We start from the raw sequence: 19,338 nt of genomic DNA, 5'->3' as shown, positions 1-19,338 counted from the left end.
GATTCCTTATTTTTCTATGGATAAAGAAACCTAAAAGCTGAGACTCTCTGTGCGTACACCTAAATGACTTTGGCAGTGTTGTCTTCCAGGAGGTAAGTTCCATGCTGTTCTGACATCAGCACACTCATCAGGGACCCTGTAAACATGCGCTCTTCTTTGTCTGGCCTTCTCATCACTTCTCTTCTCTCAAGGGGTTGTTCCTGCCTATACACTCTGTCCTACCTCTTTTCTTTGTCCTTGTTCTTCATTCTCAAATGTCCAGCATGCCCCTTCTTTCTCCATGAAGGTTTTTTTTTTCCTTGACAATTTGCTACTATTCTGTCTCCTCCCTCTTGCTTGACTATAGCAGTATTTATCAGTACATCCGCAATAGGTACTACAAGTCAACCTTTGTTAATATTGGATCCTTAATATTTCTATTCTTTTTTTAACTTCTCAACTAAAACATTAGGTTCCTAAGGGAAAACTGATCTTGTCTGGCAAGATCAGTTTCTTTCTTACTGTTAAAACTTGTATTTTTAAACAATTTGACATTTGTAGAAAATTTGCAAAAACATTACAAAACTTTTCCATAAGCTCTTCAACCAAATGTATGTATATGTACATACCTGTCTATGTCTCCTTCCATGTATATATATGTGACTGTGTGTGAATAAAGTTTTCTGAACTGTTTGAGAGTAAGTTGCAATTTTATAGTAGTTTAGTTGCTAAGTCGTGTCTGACTCTTGCGAATCCATGGACAGTAGCCCGCCAGGCTCCTCTGTCCATGGGATTCTCCAGGCAAGAAAACTGCAGTGGGTTGCCATTTCCTTCTCCAGGTAAGTTGCAAGCATGATGTCTATTTTACTCTTAAAAACTTCATTGGATACTTCCTAAAATCAAGGACTTTTCTCTTACATAACTGTAGAACAGTGACCAAATCAGAATATTGAGAGTGATAGAAATCTATTCTGTACTTTACAAATTTTATTCCAATTTCACCTATTAGCCCACTCATTTTTTCATAGCAAAAGAAGGAGAAATATGGCCCAGGTTCCTATCCGGGGTCATTGGATACATCTATTAATAGTTGCCATACCTCTTAGGTCTCCTTTAATCAGCAACAATGCTTTAGTCTTCCTGGCCTTTTATATCTTGACATTTTCAGAGTATAAGCCAGTCATTTTGTGGAATGTCCACCAACTTGAATTTTTCTGAAGTTTCCTCTTGATTAAATTCAAGGTTACTAATGCATATATATGGAATTTAGAAAGATGGTAACAATAACCCTGTGTACGAGACAGCAAAAGAGACACTGATGTATAAATCAGTCTGATGGACTCTGTGGCGGGGGTGGGGGGGATTAAAAAAAATAAAATCGAGAAACAGATATATCTTTTAGTCGCCATTTGAAGGTTCTAGGCCCAATGTTTTTGCATTTATTTACCTTAGAGAGTGTGGCCAAGTATTATGTAGATCCATAGATTAAAATTTTTGGACCTTTAGAGATGAAAATCTGAGTGAGTACAATCTGTTCAGGATTTTTCTCTCATTCTGGGTGTATACATGGGATTCTCTGACTTGTTGGAGCGTGTTAGGTTCTATTCAGAAGAGAACACCTTAGTCTAATAATGTATTAGTTCAGCCATTCAAATTTGAGTACCTATTAAATGTTTAGTACTATTCAGATCATAACAATATTAGATAATAATCTCTTTTAGCTTTGCTTCAGTACACTTTGTACCATTTTTTAGGAGAATAAATTCTGATTTTCTTTTCAAAGTAAAAAATAAATAAATAAATAAATTCAAGGTATGCATTTTAGGGGGCAATAATATCACAGGAGTGATGATAAATCCTTCTCAATGCATAATATTAGAAGGCATTTGATTTCCATTTCCATTTGGTCACTTGCTTAAGATGGTATTTGCCAGTCTTATTAAAGATACTATTTTTTCCTTTTGTAGTTAAATATCTCATAGGGAGATACTTAGAGATGATGTAAATATCTTTTTTCTCCTTTGAAATAATTTCAGACTTACAGAAAAATTGCAAAAGCCACACAGAGCTCAGTATGCCCTGTATCCAGCTTCTTCTTACATTGACAACTTACAGAAATAAGTTTGCAATGGTCAAAATCAGGAAATTAACATTAATACAACACTCTTAACTAAACTTAGAAATTCCCCCTCCCCTCCCCCTGCTCTTTTTCTTTCTGTTCCAGGATCCAATCCAGGGCCTCACATTGTGTATATTTGTTCTGTCTTAGTCTGCTCTGAACTATGGTTGTTCCTCAGTGTTTCCTTGTCTTTCATGACCTTTGTAATAAGTGCTGATTATATTTTTTTCAGGTTCATTTTCAAGTGGAGTTTTTCTGTTCTATTCTTCTGACTAGACTATGGTATGCGTTTGTGGGAAGAATGCCACGAAACTGTTGTTGTGTCTTCTCAGCGCGTGACAATGGGGAGAATCATGTTGATATATCCTATTGGAGGTGCTTTAACCTGGATCACTCAGTCAAGGAGGTGTCTGTTGGATCTCTCTCTGTAAAATTAATCTTTTCCCATTGTAACTGACCAATATCTGGAGAGAGATACCTGAAAACAATGCAAATATATTGTTTCTCCTTGAAATTCCCCATTGATTTTAGCCATTGGTAAATTTTGCCTGAAACAGTTATTACCATGGTCTTTGCCTAGTGGTGATTTTGTCTCACATATTGTTTTGGAACAAATTAGTTTTAACATCTTTTGATGATTCTTGACTAGAACAATGATTACTGTAGTGATTGTCAGATGGTGTATACTAAATCACCAGTCTTGTTTCTTATTGTTGAACATGAACCTCTCAGGTGCATAAACTAAAACTGGTAAATTCCTATTGCCAGCTGTGAACCTACTGATTCTACTTTGTGCAGTCCTAACCTTAGATTCTATTTCTAGGTGGTATTGAAACCAAAGTTGCTTTGGGAAGAACTGTAACCTCAGAGGAATTATTAAGATAATTCTATGGGGCTATACCATATCTTTGGAATTTAGGAAGTGGTTCTCACCTTAATTGGGTACTTGGCATAATAGTAGTAATCACTGACTTTTGTTCAGTACCTTATAATTTTAAAAGCAGTACTTAAAACACTTTGAAATAAATTATTTGGTATGTCCACAGGCCAGATCTGGTTACTGGCACATGTAAATCTCTTTTAATAGATAATTTTTTCTATTTTCTAAATCTTCTTTGGGGGAGGGCTGGTCTGAGTAATGAACACTAACTTGCTATGACAAACATTTTCAACACCTCAATCTCAGCAGCTTAACACAGTAAGTGTTTATCTTTTGTATAGAAAGTACAATGTAGGTGTTCCTGATCAGTATAAGGATAGTTCAGAGAACCAGGTTTCCTCTTTCCTATGGCCTCTTAGTTCTTGGCTAGATGCTCTGCATTTGGATGACAGAAGTAAAAAGAGGAACTCTGGAGAATTCCTTCGGTGGTTCTCTTGCCCAGGCTAGAAATGGCCTATCACACTTCTGCTTGCTTTCCATCAGCTGGAACTTGGTCACACGGCCATTTGTACAGCAAGGGAGGTGGGGAATGTACATACACCCAGGAGGTAGAAGAAACAGCTTTGCTGAAAAGAGCAGTTTCTGTCATAGTGTTGATTCTTGGATTATCACATGTCACTATGAAGCCCATAGCTCAACCCAGAGATGAGTCATCAAAATGTGCTGCACTGAACACATCTGGTGTGTGGAGCCCTCTGCCTCATTGATAGAAAGAAAGCTTCCTGATGATTTAATTACAGTTATCTTTGCAGCAACGTTTTTATTTCCTATTATAGCTCTGTTCCCCTTGAATGCACTGTCTCTAACTTTTCACTTCAAAAAATTAGTAAATCAACAGTCCCTTGAGTTACATAGTCAACCCACACATTCAGGAAAGAGTCACTGATAACTCTTAAACTCCAAGCCAGCAGAAAATAACTCAGAAGAGTTGAAGAAATCAGTGCATCTCTAAGGTAATACCACAGAGCCAGCAGGAGTAGAGAGAGGGCTTTTTGAGGAGAAGCCTCTCTTTTGCCCAGTTTCTACCAGAAAATAAATGCCAAAGTCAAAACACTTTGAACTCCTCCATTTGATGGAGACAATATGAATTTTCAAATGATTACTTTTAAAAGCTCATTAACAACAGCATGACAAATTTATCCCTTGTTGTCTAGAACAGAATGGCTGCATCTGAATTTATATTTTCTTCAAGTTAAATATCTATATCACCACCCACATAGTCAAGAAATACTAATCACTTCTTTCACATATTGAAAGAAGTCAATCCCCCTGGCATTAGGGACAGTGAATTCTCCTTCTATCACATATTGAAAGAAGTCAATCCCCCTGGCATTAGGGACAGTGAATTCTCACTGTTCATTACAGAAAGCAATGGGAGGTAAGGGTGAGGGGTGGGGGGTGACCTTTTGCATAACTCTGGATTCTTCATTGTAAAGGAGTGGGGTTCTCCCTAGGAATTGCATAAATTTTCACCTGAGAGCAGCTCTAGAAAATGAATAAATCTAGCTCAGTAAGGATGTTCTTTATCAGAAAAGAGTCATTCCAAATCCCGTAATCTTGGTAGAATTAGCTGTTTGTGAGTCAGAAGTATGTTAAGGTATAGTGACAGAGCACGTGTTTTCAGCTGAACATAATTCCCTATGATTGGTTCTGGCTGCAAAAGCCTCTAACAGCAGAACATTATGGCAAAGTTGGCACCATCGCCCCCTGTCTGGACGGGCAGAGACACACTGAGCACGCACTTTTCTCCTGTGAGGCGCTCAGTGTCTTCGTGTTATTAAGAAGAAGAAAGTGGGGCCTCCCTTTCTGTCTAATCTACATCCAGTTCTGTAATTGATATGAAGCATGAGGTTTACAGTGGGGTCAACTGCCACATGACCTTGCAGCTTCCACTGAGTCATGTCATCACAGTGCCCTTTCTCATTATTATTATTTATTGTTCCTTGAACTCAGCAAGCAAAAGTGGCTCATATAATAACTCTGGTGGTGCCAAAACAAACAGACACACTCCTGCCCCAGCCACTTAGGGTTTGGTGACACAAATAATACTGTGTAAATGAAAAATGCAGAACAAATGAAGAATGGAAAGTGTGGGTGTCTCCTCTGTTGTTTCTTATGCCATCAACTCCATTCTCTTGGACTCAAAGAATAAAAGCATACTGGAAATTTATATCTCCATTTCTGAATAATTGCTTGAAAAACAGAAGATTTGGATATTTCAATAACTTGTGAAAAAGTATTTTTTAAATTCCACAGATTTAGAAATAATTCAACCTAATTTAGGGGATAGTTCTTGAAAAGAGAATTTTACTAATGACTATTGTTAAATCTAACTGTGAATATAATCTCTTTTCCTGCCTTCTTTAAAAAAAAAAAAAAAAAAAAGATTACCTGCTATTAGAGCCTCTTCTCATATCCACTTTTATTTTATTTATTTCTTTCTCTGGCTGTGTGGTGCAGCCTGGTGTCCCCTGAGCAGGCATTGAAACTGTGCCCCCTGCAGTGGCAGCACGAGTCTTAACCAGAGAAATCCATCTTATCTATTTTTAAAATATCTTATGTCCATCCCCTTGCCCAGTTTGTGGGCATTTACTGTTGTTTTTCTGTCCAGTATCTTTTCTCTCTTCTGGTAACAGTATTCTTACGTTCCTAGAAGAACTTTTTTCTCCACAATCAGGTCCTGTGCTTTATTTATTTATCTATTTTTTAAAAGAGTTTTATATGTGAAAGTGAGAGTGAAAGTCGCTCAGTCGTATCTGACTCTTTGCGACCTCATGGACTGTCCATGGAATTCTCCAGGCTAGAATACTGGAGTGGGTAGCCTTTCTGTTCTCCAGGGGATCTTCTCAACCCAGGGATCAAACCCAGGTCTCCCACATTGCAGGCGGATTCTTTACCAACTGAGCCACAAGGGAAGTGGGCCATTCTTAAAGACTTTATTGAGTTTGGTACAATATTGCTTCTGCTTTATGTTTTTATTTTTTGTCCATGAGGCATGTGAGATCTTAGTTCCCCACCCAGGGACTGAACCCACACCCCGTGCGTTGGATAGCAGTCTTAACCACTGGACACCAGGGAAGTCACAGGTCCTGTGGTTTAAATAGAGTTGAGTCCACCCCAATATCCCAGGGTGTTCACATGACCCAGGCTCATTGGGGGTGATCACGTGACCCATACGTATCCAATCCTAGTACATCCTGCACCTTTGGGGATGTGGAGCAAGTAATAAGAGCAAAGAAGTATAGAAGGCCTTGTCTGTCAGCCTTACGCAGAGGGTGAGCAACGTTCTGGAACCGTCAAGTCCCATTTTGCCATCTTGGATTGTGGTGGCAGAGTCAGTTTTGAAGGGAATCTGCCAAGAAGGGCTATGATTCCAGAATGTTCTGTGGACATCACTTGAGTTCCTAGATGTACTAGTTCCTGAAACCAGTCTTTGCTATTGAGTCAACACAAATTTTTACTTTTTGAAATGCCAGTTGATTTGGGCTTGCTGTTAATTTGCCAAAAGGGTTTGGAAGAGCTTGTCTCCACTGGAAACACTCAAGCATATTCATTTGAGAAAAAAATCATAAACTAGAATCACAGCAGTGTTTCTTCCATAGCTTTCTTTATTTCCCCTATCATTGCTAATTTTGGGGGTATCTTTGTTGGTATTTTCATACAAAGTAAATGCTGTATAAATCTCTCAATGCATTATTCTCCATATTCTGAGCATAAAAAACTTGTCAGCTGTGCTTTAGGTTATTAGCTCACCGTTGTTAGAGCTACAGGTTAAATTATGTGTTGGCAAAGTCTTTCCCTCATGACCGTACTTTGGCCGAATCCCGTCTCCAGAGAGAGGAAATGTTTCTGTCACTCTCCCTCTTCCTGAGGAAGCATGTCCCCAGCCTTGCAAAGTCATCACGCCTGAAAAAATCACCACCAGGCTGTGATAACACACAGATCCTTCCCAGGTTGCTAATTATGTTGTCCCTTCCCCCTCTTAAAGCCACTCACCTCTGCAATGTCCCCACCTCTGAGTAATTGGCTTTTCCTAGAACAAACACACCGTATGTGCTATAAAGGCAAAGTCAGGCAAACTTCAGACAAAAAAAAGGAAAAAGAAGAGAGGTCCTGCTTTATGTTCAATTATTTATAACATGAATGCTTTTATTACTTCTTACTTTGTTTATCCTTTGTTTGACTCACTTTCTGAGGTGATGTGGTGTAGCTCCTATAATCTTATCCTGAATCCTGGCTCCTCTGTACATCAATTATGTAATCTTGGGCAAATAACTTAAACTTTGTGTTCTCTGTTCTATTTGTGGGGAAAAAAAAATTTACAATACCTTCCTTGTGATAATGTTGTCAGAATCAAATGGGATAATACATGCATAGTATTTAGGACAGTATGCAGTAGGCACTCAAGGTGAGCTGCCCTTAGTGGCTGGATAGTTTCTCTCATCCTCTTGCCCCCAGAACTGCCCTGCCCACTGCTCCAGCCTAGACTGGTCCTCTTCTTTGCTCAGTAGAACAGGCAACTCTTTAAAAGAGTATGATTTTAGGTACCTTGAAAATATTTTGTTTGTACTAAAATATTTATCTTTTTGCCTTTGCTGAAACAAGCTGGATGGTATAAAGATACTCCAGGTTGCAGTGAGAGCTCAGGCAGTAGCAGTCAGAACTCAGTCAGAACAGACCCTGGTCCACTTTGAAGTCAGAAGGATTTAAAACAGGGAAGTAGACACACAATTGATGGAAAATCTGAGATGCCAGCAGAGGCTGATGAAATGGTGAATTTAGGAAAAACAGAAAGTTATGCAAAACCTCTGGGGCTAGAAGTACAAGGGAGGGGGTGATGTCCCTAAAACTGGGGCCTAAGGCCTCAAGCAAAGGCTGGAACCTCAGGAACCTCTCTGGCAGGATCTGAAGCCACAGAGAAGGCCCAGAGACACATTCTACAGAACAGAAGGAGGGGAGGTAGTCTGGCATCTTCTTTTCTTTGTCCTTTGACCTCCTGCAGGGTCTCCCTGTGGGTGAACCTTGCTGGAAGCAAGTTGGTTACAGGAACCTGAAAAACAGAACCTGCAGGACTCTTGTCCATGGCGTGTAGGGCAGCTTGGGAGATAGGGTTAAGGATGACCTAAGAGCAATCAAATGATGGGCATGGTGCTCAGAGGAGGAAGGAAAACTACTTTCCTGTGACCAAACAAGAAAGTAACTCTGAGGAATGGGAGCTGTCAAATGTCTTCTTTATGTCTGCCACGCGTGCCAGGGATTTTGGCTTGGTTTGTAGGTCTGGGCTTAGATGTAGAATATTATGCACTTTAATTTTTCTCAAAGGGGAGTCTGTGGAGTCTGGAGTAGAAACAGATGTACTGCTAATTCAACATGCTAATTCTTGGGCTTCACACCAGCTTTTAAAAGTGCATTTCCATTACTATGGGGCCCACTGGTTTATCCACTTCTCTCTGTTGTTTCTGAGGTTTGTGTTTATTAAACCTTTTGAATTTAAAATTAGAGCAGTCACTCCTTGGATGAATTTTATTTTGCTTCTTCTCCCTCCTGAGTGATGGGTGATGCTGTCCTTACGAAGTTGTAGTCTATGGGTCTGTTCAATATCCACCCAAAAGTTCTACCCAGGACTTAGATCATGGATGAGAAATGTCTCTTATCCAAAGATTGATGGTTTAACTTGAGAGAAGGGCAACAAATTCTCAAGCATGTTAACAAATCTCCCATCTCAGCAACAGGGTTGCATGATTGAAAAAGTTAGAAATAGAAACCAGAGGAATTCCTTGGTGCAAGAGGTCAAGGAGATAGACTCCCTGGCTAGACTGCAGAACCCGCTGCTCACGGGTCCTGGGAAGCCATTTCAGGCATTGGAAGCCAATTGCTTGGCATTTCCTGTAATGTTGTTCTGGGTGATTGGTTTCCATTTCTCCAACTAGTGGTGTGCTGGTGCTCATTAATGAGTATGTCCCTGAACATAGATGCTTGGGTTAAATATTCTTTTGGTGCACAAGAGAAGACTTGGATTTCTCTGACCCTGCTTTCCATCTTCAAAAGGAAGAAAGTTACTGTGCTTCCTTCATAGTGTACTTGGGAGATCACCTATGTTAATGGAAGACTGGTTTATTTATTGGGTGCTCCAACGTACTAGGTCGCATGTTAGAATTGTAAAGATAGCATTCTTGCATTTGAGGGCATCACAGCTTCTAACAAGAGACTCGGTGTGTGAAAGCATTTCCAATGCTCTATGGAGTTGAAAGCTATTATTTAAAGTGCTATGATAAAATCTGTTGCCACAACTGTATTTAAGATAGGTAAGTATTAGTTTTATAGTTACGGGATCTGAAGGACTGATTTGGAAAATCACCTTCTTAAATCTCAGGACCTCCAGAGAAGCATCATCAATGCCTGGGGTGCTACTGGCAGGTCTAAGCCTTCACTACCGGGAATAAAAATAAGAAGTAAGCCAGAGAAGGATGATTAACATAGGAAAATCAAAGAGTGGAATGAAAAGGCAGGAGGAACAATGCATAGCTGCTAATGTCTGCCTGCAGCTACCCCTAAGGCACCTGCCTGCCAAACAACTCCAACCTGGTTTTCTCTTTATAAAGTACTTACAACCAGGGATAATGTAAATGTGAGCAAAAATTTACTTTTAAGAGAAAACAAAAACTTGCCTTTCGTGTTTTAAGATTTATTTATTTTTCCTTATAAATTATCACACGCATTCTGTTTCCTTTGTTTCTACTTCTGAGGGTAATGGTAATCTTTCTTTTATCCTTTCAACTGGGATTGGCCTGAGTACTGTGCCTTTCTTTGAATATTGACCTAAGGCTTTCTTTATTTTAACACAGTTATTTACAAACTTTAGCTGCGTCAGAATCACCTGGAGGGTTTGTTAAAACAGAGTTGTCCAAACCGCAAATCCAGACTTTTCGGATTTTGTTTCTGCTCTGTGGGGTGGGGCTCAAGAACTAGCAGTTTAACAAATTCCCAGGTGCTGGTGAGGCTGCCGGTTGGGTGTGGGAGGCACTTCTTTAACATTTCAATAATATGATTGTATATTTCCTCCCTGGGGCCTCTCTTTTCCTGAGTTTGGTGGTCTCTCTTCTTCCTATAGAAAGAATTCATTGTAGAACACTGTAATAGAATCTGAGATGTTGACTCTAAGTCTATGGGCTTTTGTGTCTTTCCTGTGCTAAAGTTTACATCCCCAAAATTCAGAATTTCTTTGAATGAATGATTCTGTATGCATGAGGGAAAGCCTTTGCTTGGGTAAACAGAAAAGTATATGTTTCCAGTATCCAACCATCAGTTCTAAAATGGGAACGTGACTTTGGCAAGCACAGGTTGACTTTAACTTTGCACTCCATTCAGTCACAAGAATATCATGAAGCATCATGTCTGGTGTTTAAGAGTGACCCCACCAGTGTTGATATTATTCCTATTTTGGCTCATATGAGAAGGTCTGGCAAGAGAAAGAGATTTCTATGGTAGATCACTGGTTGTGGGTTTTGGACCAAGTTAAGTTACCCTTGAGCTGTGTCTCTGGCCAAGTCCATGGTCTTGCCTCCTAAGTAGTGAAATGGGAAGAATGACCATCTCCAGACTCGTGGAGTAGCTGGGAGTTTCAAGGACTGCCAAGCACGGAAAGTGCTCATGGATCCATCAGCTGCTTCTCATTAGCCTCTGGTTTGCTTTCTTTTCCTGCTGGGCAACCCTGGCTGGGGGTGTCGCTTTCTGGTCTAAGCTTCGTAGGTGGTGACAGATTGCTATGCCACACTGAATGGAAAATGTCCTGTCTGGGGATCTTCTCGAGATAAGGAGTCGTCATATTATAAGGAAAGTTTTCCCACAACTCTTGAAACAGTATCAAAGCCGTTATTTTCATGAGTTGGGCTGACAACATGGTGGGTGAGCTATCAAAATCCCCAACCTCAAGAGCAAGAATTTCTTGACTTTGATGGAGAAGCAGATTTGGGGAAAGGAAAGAAATAGAGTCATATTTTCTCTACTGCTCTGTAGGGTCTTCAGCAGTTGTTTGCTTGTCGGTTTTTTAGATTAGATGGACTCGAAGTTACCAAAGGGGAATTATAGTAGATTATGCCAAACGGGAATTATAGTAGTTTATGCCAAAGTAGATGTCTCTTGGTATTGGAATGTAATTTAAAAAAAATATGATCTTTTTATTAAAGCGTAATTCACATATAGAAAAATACACACAGCATGAATATACAGCTTGATGAATTTTTAAAAACCAACGCACTCATGCAACCAACAGTCAGGTCAAGGAGCAACATCACCAGGATCCCAGACTTTTTTTAAGTTCTCCTCCAGTCACTACTGTCCCTCCCCTCAAAGACAAGCACTATCCTGACTTCTAGCACCAGACTAATAGTGTCTTTGTTTTTATTTGATATAGACAGACTTATAGAGGATGTAGTCTTTTGTGTCTGGTTTTACTCAACATGTTTGCAATGTCATATGTGTGGCTTGAAATTCATTCATTTGAAGTACTATACAGTATCCTATTGTATAAATTGTTATTGTTTAGTCACTAAGTCATGTCCAACCCTTTGTGACCCCATGGACCATAGCTCCCTAGGCTCTGTCTATGAGATTTCTCAGGCAAGAGTACTGGAGTGGGTTGCCATTTCTTCCTCCAGGGGATCTTCCCAACCCAGGGACTGAACCCATGTCTCCTGCATTGGCAGGTGAATTCTTTACTGCTAAGCCACCTTGAATCAAATATCATGGAGATTTTGGGTATTCTTAGTTTTGGTTTGGAGAAGGCAATGGCAACCCACTCCAGTGTTCTTGCCTGGAGAATCCCAGGGCTGGGGGAGCCTGGTGGGCTGCCGTCTTTGGGGTCGCACAGAATCGGACGTGACTGAAGCAACTTAGCAGCAGCAGCAGCAATTTTGGTTATTATTAATAATGTTGCTATGAACAGTACTACACAAACCTGTGGTGAATATATTCATGAGTGTTGTTGAAGTGTAACTGTTGTGTTTTCAGATGAACATGGATGCCTTTTTAGCAAGTATTTACAATCAGTTTTCCAAAGTGGTTGTACCACTGACATGCCAACCAGCAGTGTGGAAGATCTTCCACATTCTTGCCAAAACTTAATTTTGACTGTGGTTTTATTTCAGCCATTATAATGTGCATGAAAACAAACAAACAAACAAGCAAAATAGAACAAAACAAAAAGCAGCAACATGAATTCAGTACAGACATCCCCCTGCCCCAACACTGGTGTTTAATTGTACAATAAGGAAACTATTCTTTCATTGTATAATAAGGAAATGCTACATGATGTCTCATTTGACCTCTGTACAAAGGAATTGAGTCAATTTATATTAATGTCAAGGGAAGCTGCATCTGAGTGAAGGCTGAATATTTCAGTATAGGAAATATTCTATGCTTTCACTGCTGCAAATCATAAAATTCCTTTTTAGGGTAGATCAACCTGGAAATTCTTCTTTACCTACAAAGACAAGAGGGTGTAAATCTCTTCAACTTCCAGAATAGAGAATGTGTACATGCATTTTAGGGACAGAAAAAGCCCGAGACCCACAGAGAGCATACAACAGAGTCCATAACATTGCAGTATCTGAGGTGACAGTCCCTAACCTCAGATATGGAGAGCTAGTGGCTGGAAACTTATAATGAATATTGTAAGAATTAAATATTTAAAATGAAAATTGTAATAAAATTAAAATCAATAGCAGTGATTGCATAAACAAAGAGCAGTAACAAGAACCCTGGATATTTAGTTAATGGTTTTGTGTGCATGTGTTTGTATGTGTGTACATGAAGCATGAACTTTGAGAATTGCAGAGATCTATGTCTCTGCAATCAGTATTAACCACTGCATACAAATAACTGATCATTCTAGTGAGATAGATGTGGGGGAAACAGACAAAACAAAACAAAACAAAAAAAAAAAATCAAAAGATGACAAAGAAAACAGTATTCGAACCTTCCCAAGATAGAGCATTTTTTCTTAGGTATGGCTGATTAAATAGTTCACAAATTCTCCATTGAGATATTGGATAACAGTATCTAAGGCATAATTAATTTTATTTTTATCATGTTTTATTACAATTAATTTTCAGTTTCCTGAATCCTCATTTGTCCATGGGAACTAAGGAAGTAACAACTCAATCTCACTGTCACTGTATCAGTTATTTAGTTCCAAAATAATGCTGTGTAACGATCACAAAGGCCAGTCACATAAAGCAATAAACATTTAGTTAGCTTATAAATTTGTGGGGTTCAGATGATCTGCGCTAGACTTGGCAGATTATACAAAGGACTTAAGTCAATTTACATTAACTCCAAGGGAAGCTTGGCTCAGTGGTGAAGAATATGCCTGCCAAAGGAGGAGATGCAGGTGATGGGTTCCATCCCTGGGCTGGGAAATCCCCTGGAGGAGGAAATGACAATCTGCTCCAGCATTATTGCCTGGGAAATCCCTTGGACAGAGGAGCCTGGCCAGCTACAGTCCATGTGGTTGAGAAAAGTTGGACACAACTGAGCGACTGAGCACACAGGCAAGGGAAGCTGCATCTGAATATTTTAGTATAGAAAATATTCTAGGCTTTCACTGCTACACATCATACAATTCTTTTTGAGGCAGATCAACCTGGAAATTATTCTTACCTACTAAGACCAGAGGGTGTAAATCTCTTCAACTCCCAGAACATGGAATGTATGCTTGCAGATTAGAGAGAGAAAGAACCCAAGACCCACAAAGAGCTGGACTTCTTTGTGTTTCTGTGGTCCTATTTGGCTTAGTTGGTGATGCTAGTGATCTTGGCTGGACTTGGGCGCATGTATGAGGGTTTGTTCATCCAACTGAGATGACTGTCAGCAACTTGGCTCCACCCAACACTCAGTGAAATACGACAAATGATTTTTCTGCCACAAACTTAGTGGCTTAAAACAATACATACTTATTATCTCACAGCTTCTGTGGGTTATGAATCTGAGTATAATTTAGTCAGGTTCTCTGCTTTAGGGTCTACCAGATGCAGTCATGGTAGGTTGTGCTTTTATCTGGAGGTTTGACTGGGGAAGAGTATACTTTAGACTCACTCAGTCTTTGGCAGAATTCAATTCTTATCAGCTATAGGAGTAAAGCCCTTAGTTCCTAAAGACTTCCCTCTTTTTATTTGCCTGCCACGTGAATCTCTGCATTGCACACATTTCTGCTTCCTTCTTCAAGGCCAGCAGGTGGGCAAGAGTAACTCTGCTGAATGGAGTCTTGTATGACTAATACAGTCATGTCAATGACATTCCATCATCTTTACCATATTCTGTTGGTTAGAAACAAGTCATAAGTCTGCTCACACTCAAAGAAAGGGGATTCATAAAGCTATGAACTCCAAGAAGTGAGAATCACCAGTTGTCACCTTGGAGTCCCTCTACCCAACCTGATCTTGCTCACGTGTCTTGGGATTAGATGACTGTCAGCAGATCTAGGGTAGCACATTGACCTAGCAAAGGTAAAGATGCAAGAGTGGAAGTGAAAATGAATAAGTGAGTTTTTCAGTCCTCTGCATCCTGTCTGCTAACTACAAACTGCAACTAACTTGCATCCCATTTGCCCAATGAAGTCACAAGACTCAGAAACAGAGATGGAAGATGTTACAAGGTTACCTGGTAAAGGAGGTAGATGCAGGAAAGGTAGAGAATTGCAGTCATAGACTCCTTCTCACCTTCATCTGCATAATCCAAGAATTCAGCCCCGTGGAAATCTCATTCCTCTCTTCCCCTAGTCAGCTTTTCAGGAAGATCCTAGTGTTCCATTTGGTGTTCCACAAATGCTCGAAATTTCTGGTAGTTTCTCCTGCTATTCCCTAGACTCCCTGCTTCCTGCAGACTCCCACATAGATGGGAACTTGTAAGACCACCCTGCTATCACACTTTATGAGAAACATCTCAGCAGATAGATTTTCCCCTAAATTCCATAAGCTAAATAACCCTTCTGTTTCCTCCCAGAGGAGGGGAGACTATTGTTATTACCCACTCTGTAATTCTATTCCTTGTCTGAGGATCATTCATGAAATCAGTTTCTACCCACTGTCCCTGTCTTTACATGGATGAGGCCAAACTCATGGTGTCTGCTATGTCCACCCCCTGTAGAACTCACCATGCTTGCGCTGTCCCCTGATTTAAAGGGTGCTCCAGGGCTTGTTACAGGCTGGAGCTTCTCAACACTTGTACATTAGAGCTACCCAGGAGCTTTTAAAAATTTCAGTGCTTGAGACATACCAAAAAGCAATCTCTGGGAGTTGGTTCCAGGCACTGGCATGTTTAAAGTGATATCAGATGATTCTGATGTGTAGCCCAGATAGGGAACTCCTTTTACAGATAGGCATGTAACCCAGGATGTCTCAAGCCATAATTGCTCTTAAGACTTTGGAGCTTAGAGGAAGAAGAAAAGCATATTCCTACTTGACCATAGTAAAATACATAACCTCCTTCAAAAGATTTTTTCATGTGAAGCTTCTCTCTGCCTCTATATATAGAAGGAATCATGGAATCACATTTGCTTTGAAATATCCTCTCATCTGGCACCCTGGCACCACAGATGAGAAAAAGAAAAACCCAGAGCGATTTATTCACTTGCCGAAGATCTAATTAAATCTGAAGACTAATTAATATTCACTTGCTGAAGACTAATTAAAGCACAGATAGGGCTGGGTCATGAATTTTCTGTCGTTTCCTTTCTTCAACATCAATCTATTTTTAAAATATTGGACTTAAAAGTTTTGGGAGTGACAAGTTGGGTCCTATAATCTTCCCAATATACATAAACTACCGTTATTTTCTGTAGTTGACTAAACATAGGAGCAAGTCCATTTTAAGTATATGGAAAATTCTAGGAAAACAAATTATATGGATCTTTCCAGAGTGAAACTCTAAAGTCCATCTAGTGCCCTTGGCCCCAAATCTGTCTTGTAGATCATTCTGAAGATTAAACATCCAGTTTTAAAAGGAACACTGAAGTGTCTCAGTGTGCTATTTATTATTGAAAACTTTGGTTATCTTTATTCTAATTTAGATACACAGCTGCTTTGGGGACATAAAGGAAGAAAGTCTTCCTGTATATTTAATGCCTTTAAAGACAGTTTCTTTAAATAGTCTATGGGTATACATTTAATATCTATACTTAGAGTTGCTAAGTTTTGAGAAAAGGAAAAATTGGAATCTATATGACATCCTTACTGCCCCCTGTGCTATCAGAGAACACAGGCAAGAAAATCCTGCAGCTGTGAATCTCAGACTGCATGGTGCACCCGAACCATTTGTGATGAATTGAGAAAAGAGAGACTCCTGGCCCAACGCTCAAGAGTTTTGGATCCATAGGCTTACAACATTGTAGTAACCAGCACGTGTATTTTCTGTATTCTGATGCTTTGACCTCTGGAGTTTTGCTGAACCCGGAGGGACCTCCCGTTGCTGACCAGTTCCTAGAGAGAGTAAACAACTTGTCCTTGAACATGCCTCTCAAATGCAGGCCCCTCAAGCCAGCACCCACACCCCAGTCACCTTATTTATCAAGTTCTCACCCTCGGGGCCGCCACCCACCCATCCCAGTCATATCCCAGGGTCAGATACCAGACAATTAGGCACAGTTCCTATGCCGCTGCTGCTGCTAAGTCACTTCAGTCGTGTCCGACACTGTGCGACCCCATAGACGGCAGCCCACTAGGCTCCTCTGTCCTGGGATTCTCCAGGCAAGAATACTGGAGTGGGTTGCCATTTCCTTCTCCAATGCATGAAAGTGAAAAGTGAAAGTGAAGTTGCTCAGTCGTGCCAGACTCTTAGCAAGCCCAGGCTCCTCCGTCCATGGGATTTCCCAGGCAAGAGTACTGGAGTGGCGTGCCATCGCCTTCTCCTATGCCGCAGAGCCTGCTAAACTTACTCAAACTGGATAATCCTAAACCTGTATACCCACTTCTGTTTCTTTCCACAGACACCACAAGAAAGGATCTTGCCCCTTCTCCATGTTTCCTGACTGACTCTGGTATTCCCTATAGCATGACCTGTCCCTTCCTCTTAGGATCTGTGAATATAACAAAATATCTTTTTTTTTTTTTAAATTAGAGGATAATCACTTTACTATGTTGTGTTGCTTTCTGCTGTACACAAAGTATCTCTTTAATGCCAGTGATCTGCTGATCTATTGATCTTAGTGATTGATTTTGTGTTAAAATAAATGGGATATAAGAATTTGCATTGCTAACCCATTTTTCAGGTGACATTCCTGCTTGTCTTGGGGACACACTTTGAGAACCGCTTTATTGAAATATAGGAAAACTACTATATTTGTTGGTGGGAGAAGAAAAGTTAAGGGCAGACCTGTGGTGATAGACAGAATGAAGGTTTTTATAAAAGCTCTTTCATCCACTTTATTGTTACATGCTTGTGTTCACTAAAGCCTTTTACCAGCTAGCTGAGCCCTCAAATGAGACCTGTGTTAGTACTCCTGTACCCTAATGCTGTGATCTTTATTGAGTTACTTGGGGAGAGAATGAGAAAACAGAAAGGGGGTGAAGAATATTGGTTTTAAGTCCAGCTGTGCATCTGATGCCAAGCTGCAGGAACTTGGAAAATTCCCTTCATATCCCTGAGCCCCAGTGTCTTCTTCTGTAACTTGGTATAATCTTACCTCATAGGGTTAATATTAGAATTAAAAGAGGTGAATGCCAAGAAAGTGCTTAGTCCAGCCTGTGGTATACAGTCGGATTTCATGATGCAAGTTATTGTTATTGAAGTTATTTTGGCGCTCAAACACAGGATGGTAATCAGTTGCATTGTCTTGCCCTTTATATAATTTTACGCCTGGCATTTTGAGTTAAGAACAATGGTGTATGACCAAAGGAATCTAAAAATAAGATCCCACTACAGTTGTGGTTCTACAAAGCAGAAAACCAGAATCCCTGGGTGAAACTCCCTGAGACTGTTCTCTAAGGGAAAAACTGCAAGAGTTGCAGTCATCTCCCAGAATTTGATGTCAGAAGAAAGTCGTGTTGTCCAGGATATACTTTAGTTTTAGTCCTTCTTTTGCCAAGGCCAGGGGTGCAGTGGTGCATGAACAGTGTCAATTCTCCATATGTGACCGTGTGATCAGAGCCGTGGCTGTGAGAGTTACCCTTTCAACCCAACTTGTCTGCCCTGAGTATTGCTTCTGAGTCATGATGCCTCCCATAACAGATGAGCTTTTGTATGTAAGCACTTCGAGGTGCTTTAGTAGGAAGGCAGAAATCACTCTCTCTTCTCTGTTCATCGTCAACATATATAACAGATACACTCTGATTATAGTATCCTTTTCATTGTGAGGACCAAATTATTGGAAAAAACATTTTAGTTCCCAGGTATCTAACTGTGTCAAGATTCAGTTTAGTCCTCATGTTTTTATGGTGCATCTTTTGCAGTAAAACACAAAGCACCTGCGATATTCTTTCTGAGCTAAAATCACTGATAATCTGGCTCAAGACAAAGATTACCTATTTCAGTATGAAATAAAGGAAGCTGAAGAGTACTTTAATGAAGTTGATCAAGTGTGTTGAACAAGATGATGTGAAGATTTCTACACTGAATTGCTTCATAGCATGAGTGCAACCGATGCTTCCCAAAGTTTAAAGCAATGTTTTTTGTTTGTTTTCAATGTGGCTAATAACACACCTGTAGGTCATAACCAGGATTTAAAGTTAGCTAGAATAAAAGTATCAGAGTGCGTCACTCTTGGTAATAAGATTAAGTATTTATAATAGGAGTGTGTGTGTGTGATTTGCAACATACAACCCACTTCTTCAGTGGATCATGGGTGGCTGAAAAAGAATTTGAAAAACACTCCCTTTGTTATTTCTCAAAATGGTTTATTTGGGATACAGACAGAGCTGAATAACTTTAGATCCCATGGTGAGATTTCGCTTCAACCTCTTTCATTTCTCCTGATGAGGTAGTCTCTATTTGCTGCTAGCACGTCTCTGTCGTCTCTCTAACTCTGGTGGGTCTATCTTTGAAAGGAAGAAAACCAGGCCTCAGAGTCTGGGGTAGGAAGGAGTTCTGTATATGGTATAAGTGATGTTGATTTTCCGTACGTTGCGTTGGAGCATCTCATGTTATGTGGAACCGTGGTTTCCATTTCCACTTCCATGTCATTCCACAAGGATCATTTCTTTCAATGACTCGATTTAATCAAAACTGTTGTGAGTACACTGTGACAAACAGTGGGACTGGCTAGGGAGTCTGGAAACCAGCACCGCTGGTGCTTTTGGCTTTGCCACCC

The sequence above is a fragment of the Bos mutus genome, chromosome 13 (assembly GCF_027580195.1).
Source record: "Bos mutus isolate GX-2022 chromosome 13, NWIPB_WYAK_1.1, whole genome shotgun sequence".
Lineage (NCBI taxonomy): Eukaryota > Metazoa > Chordata > Mammalia > Artiodactyla > Bovidae > Bos > Bos mutus.
Note: the sequence above shows the minus strand (reverse complement) of the source record.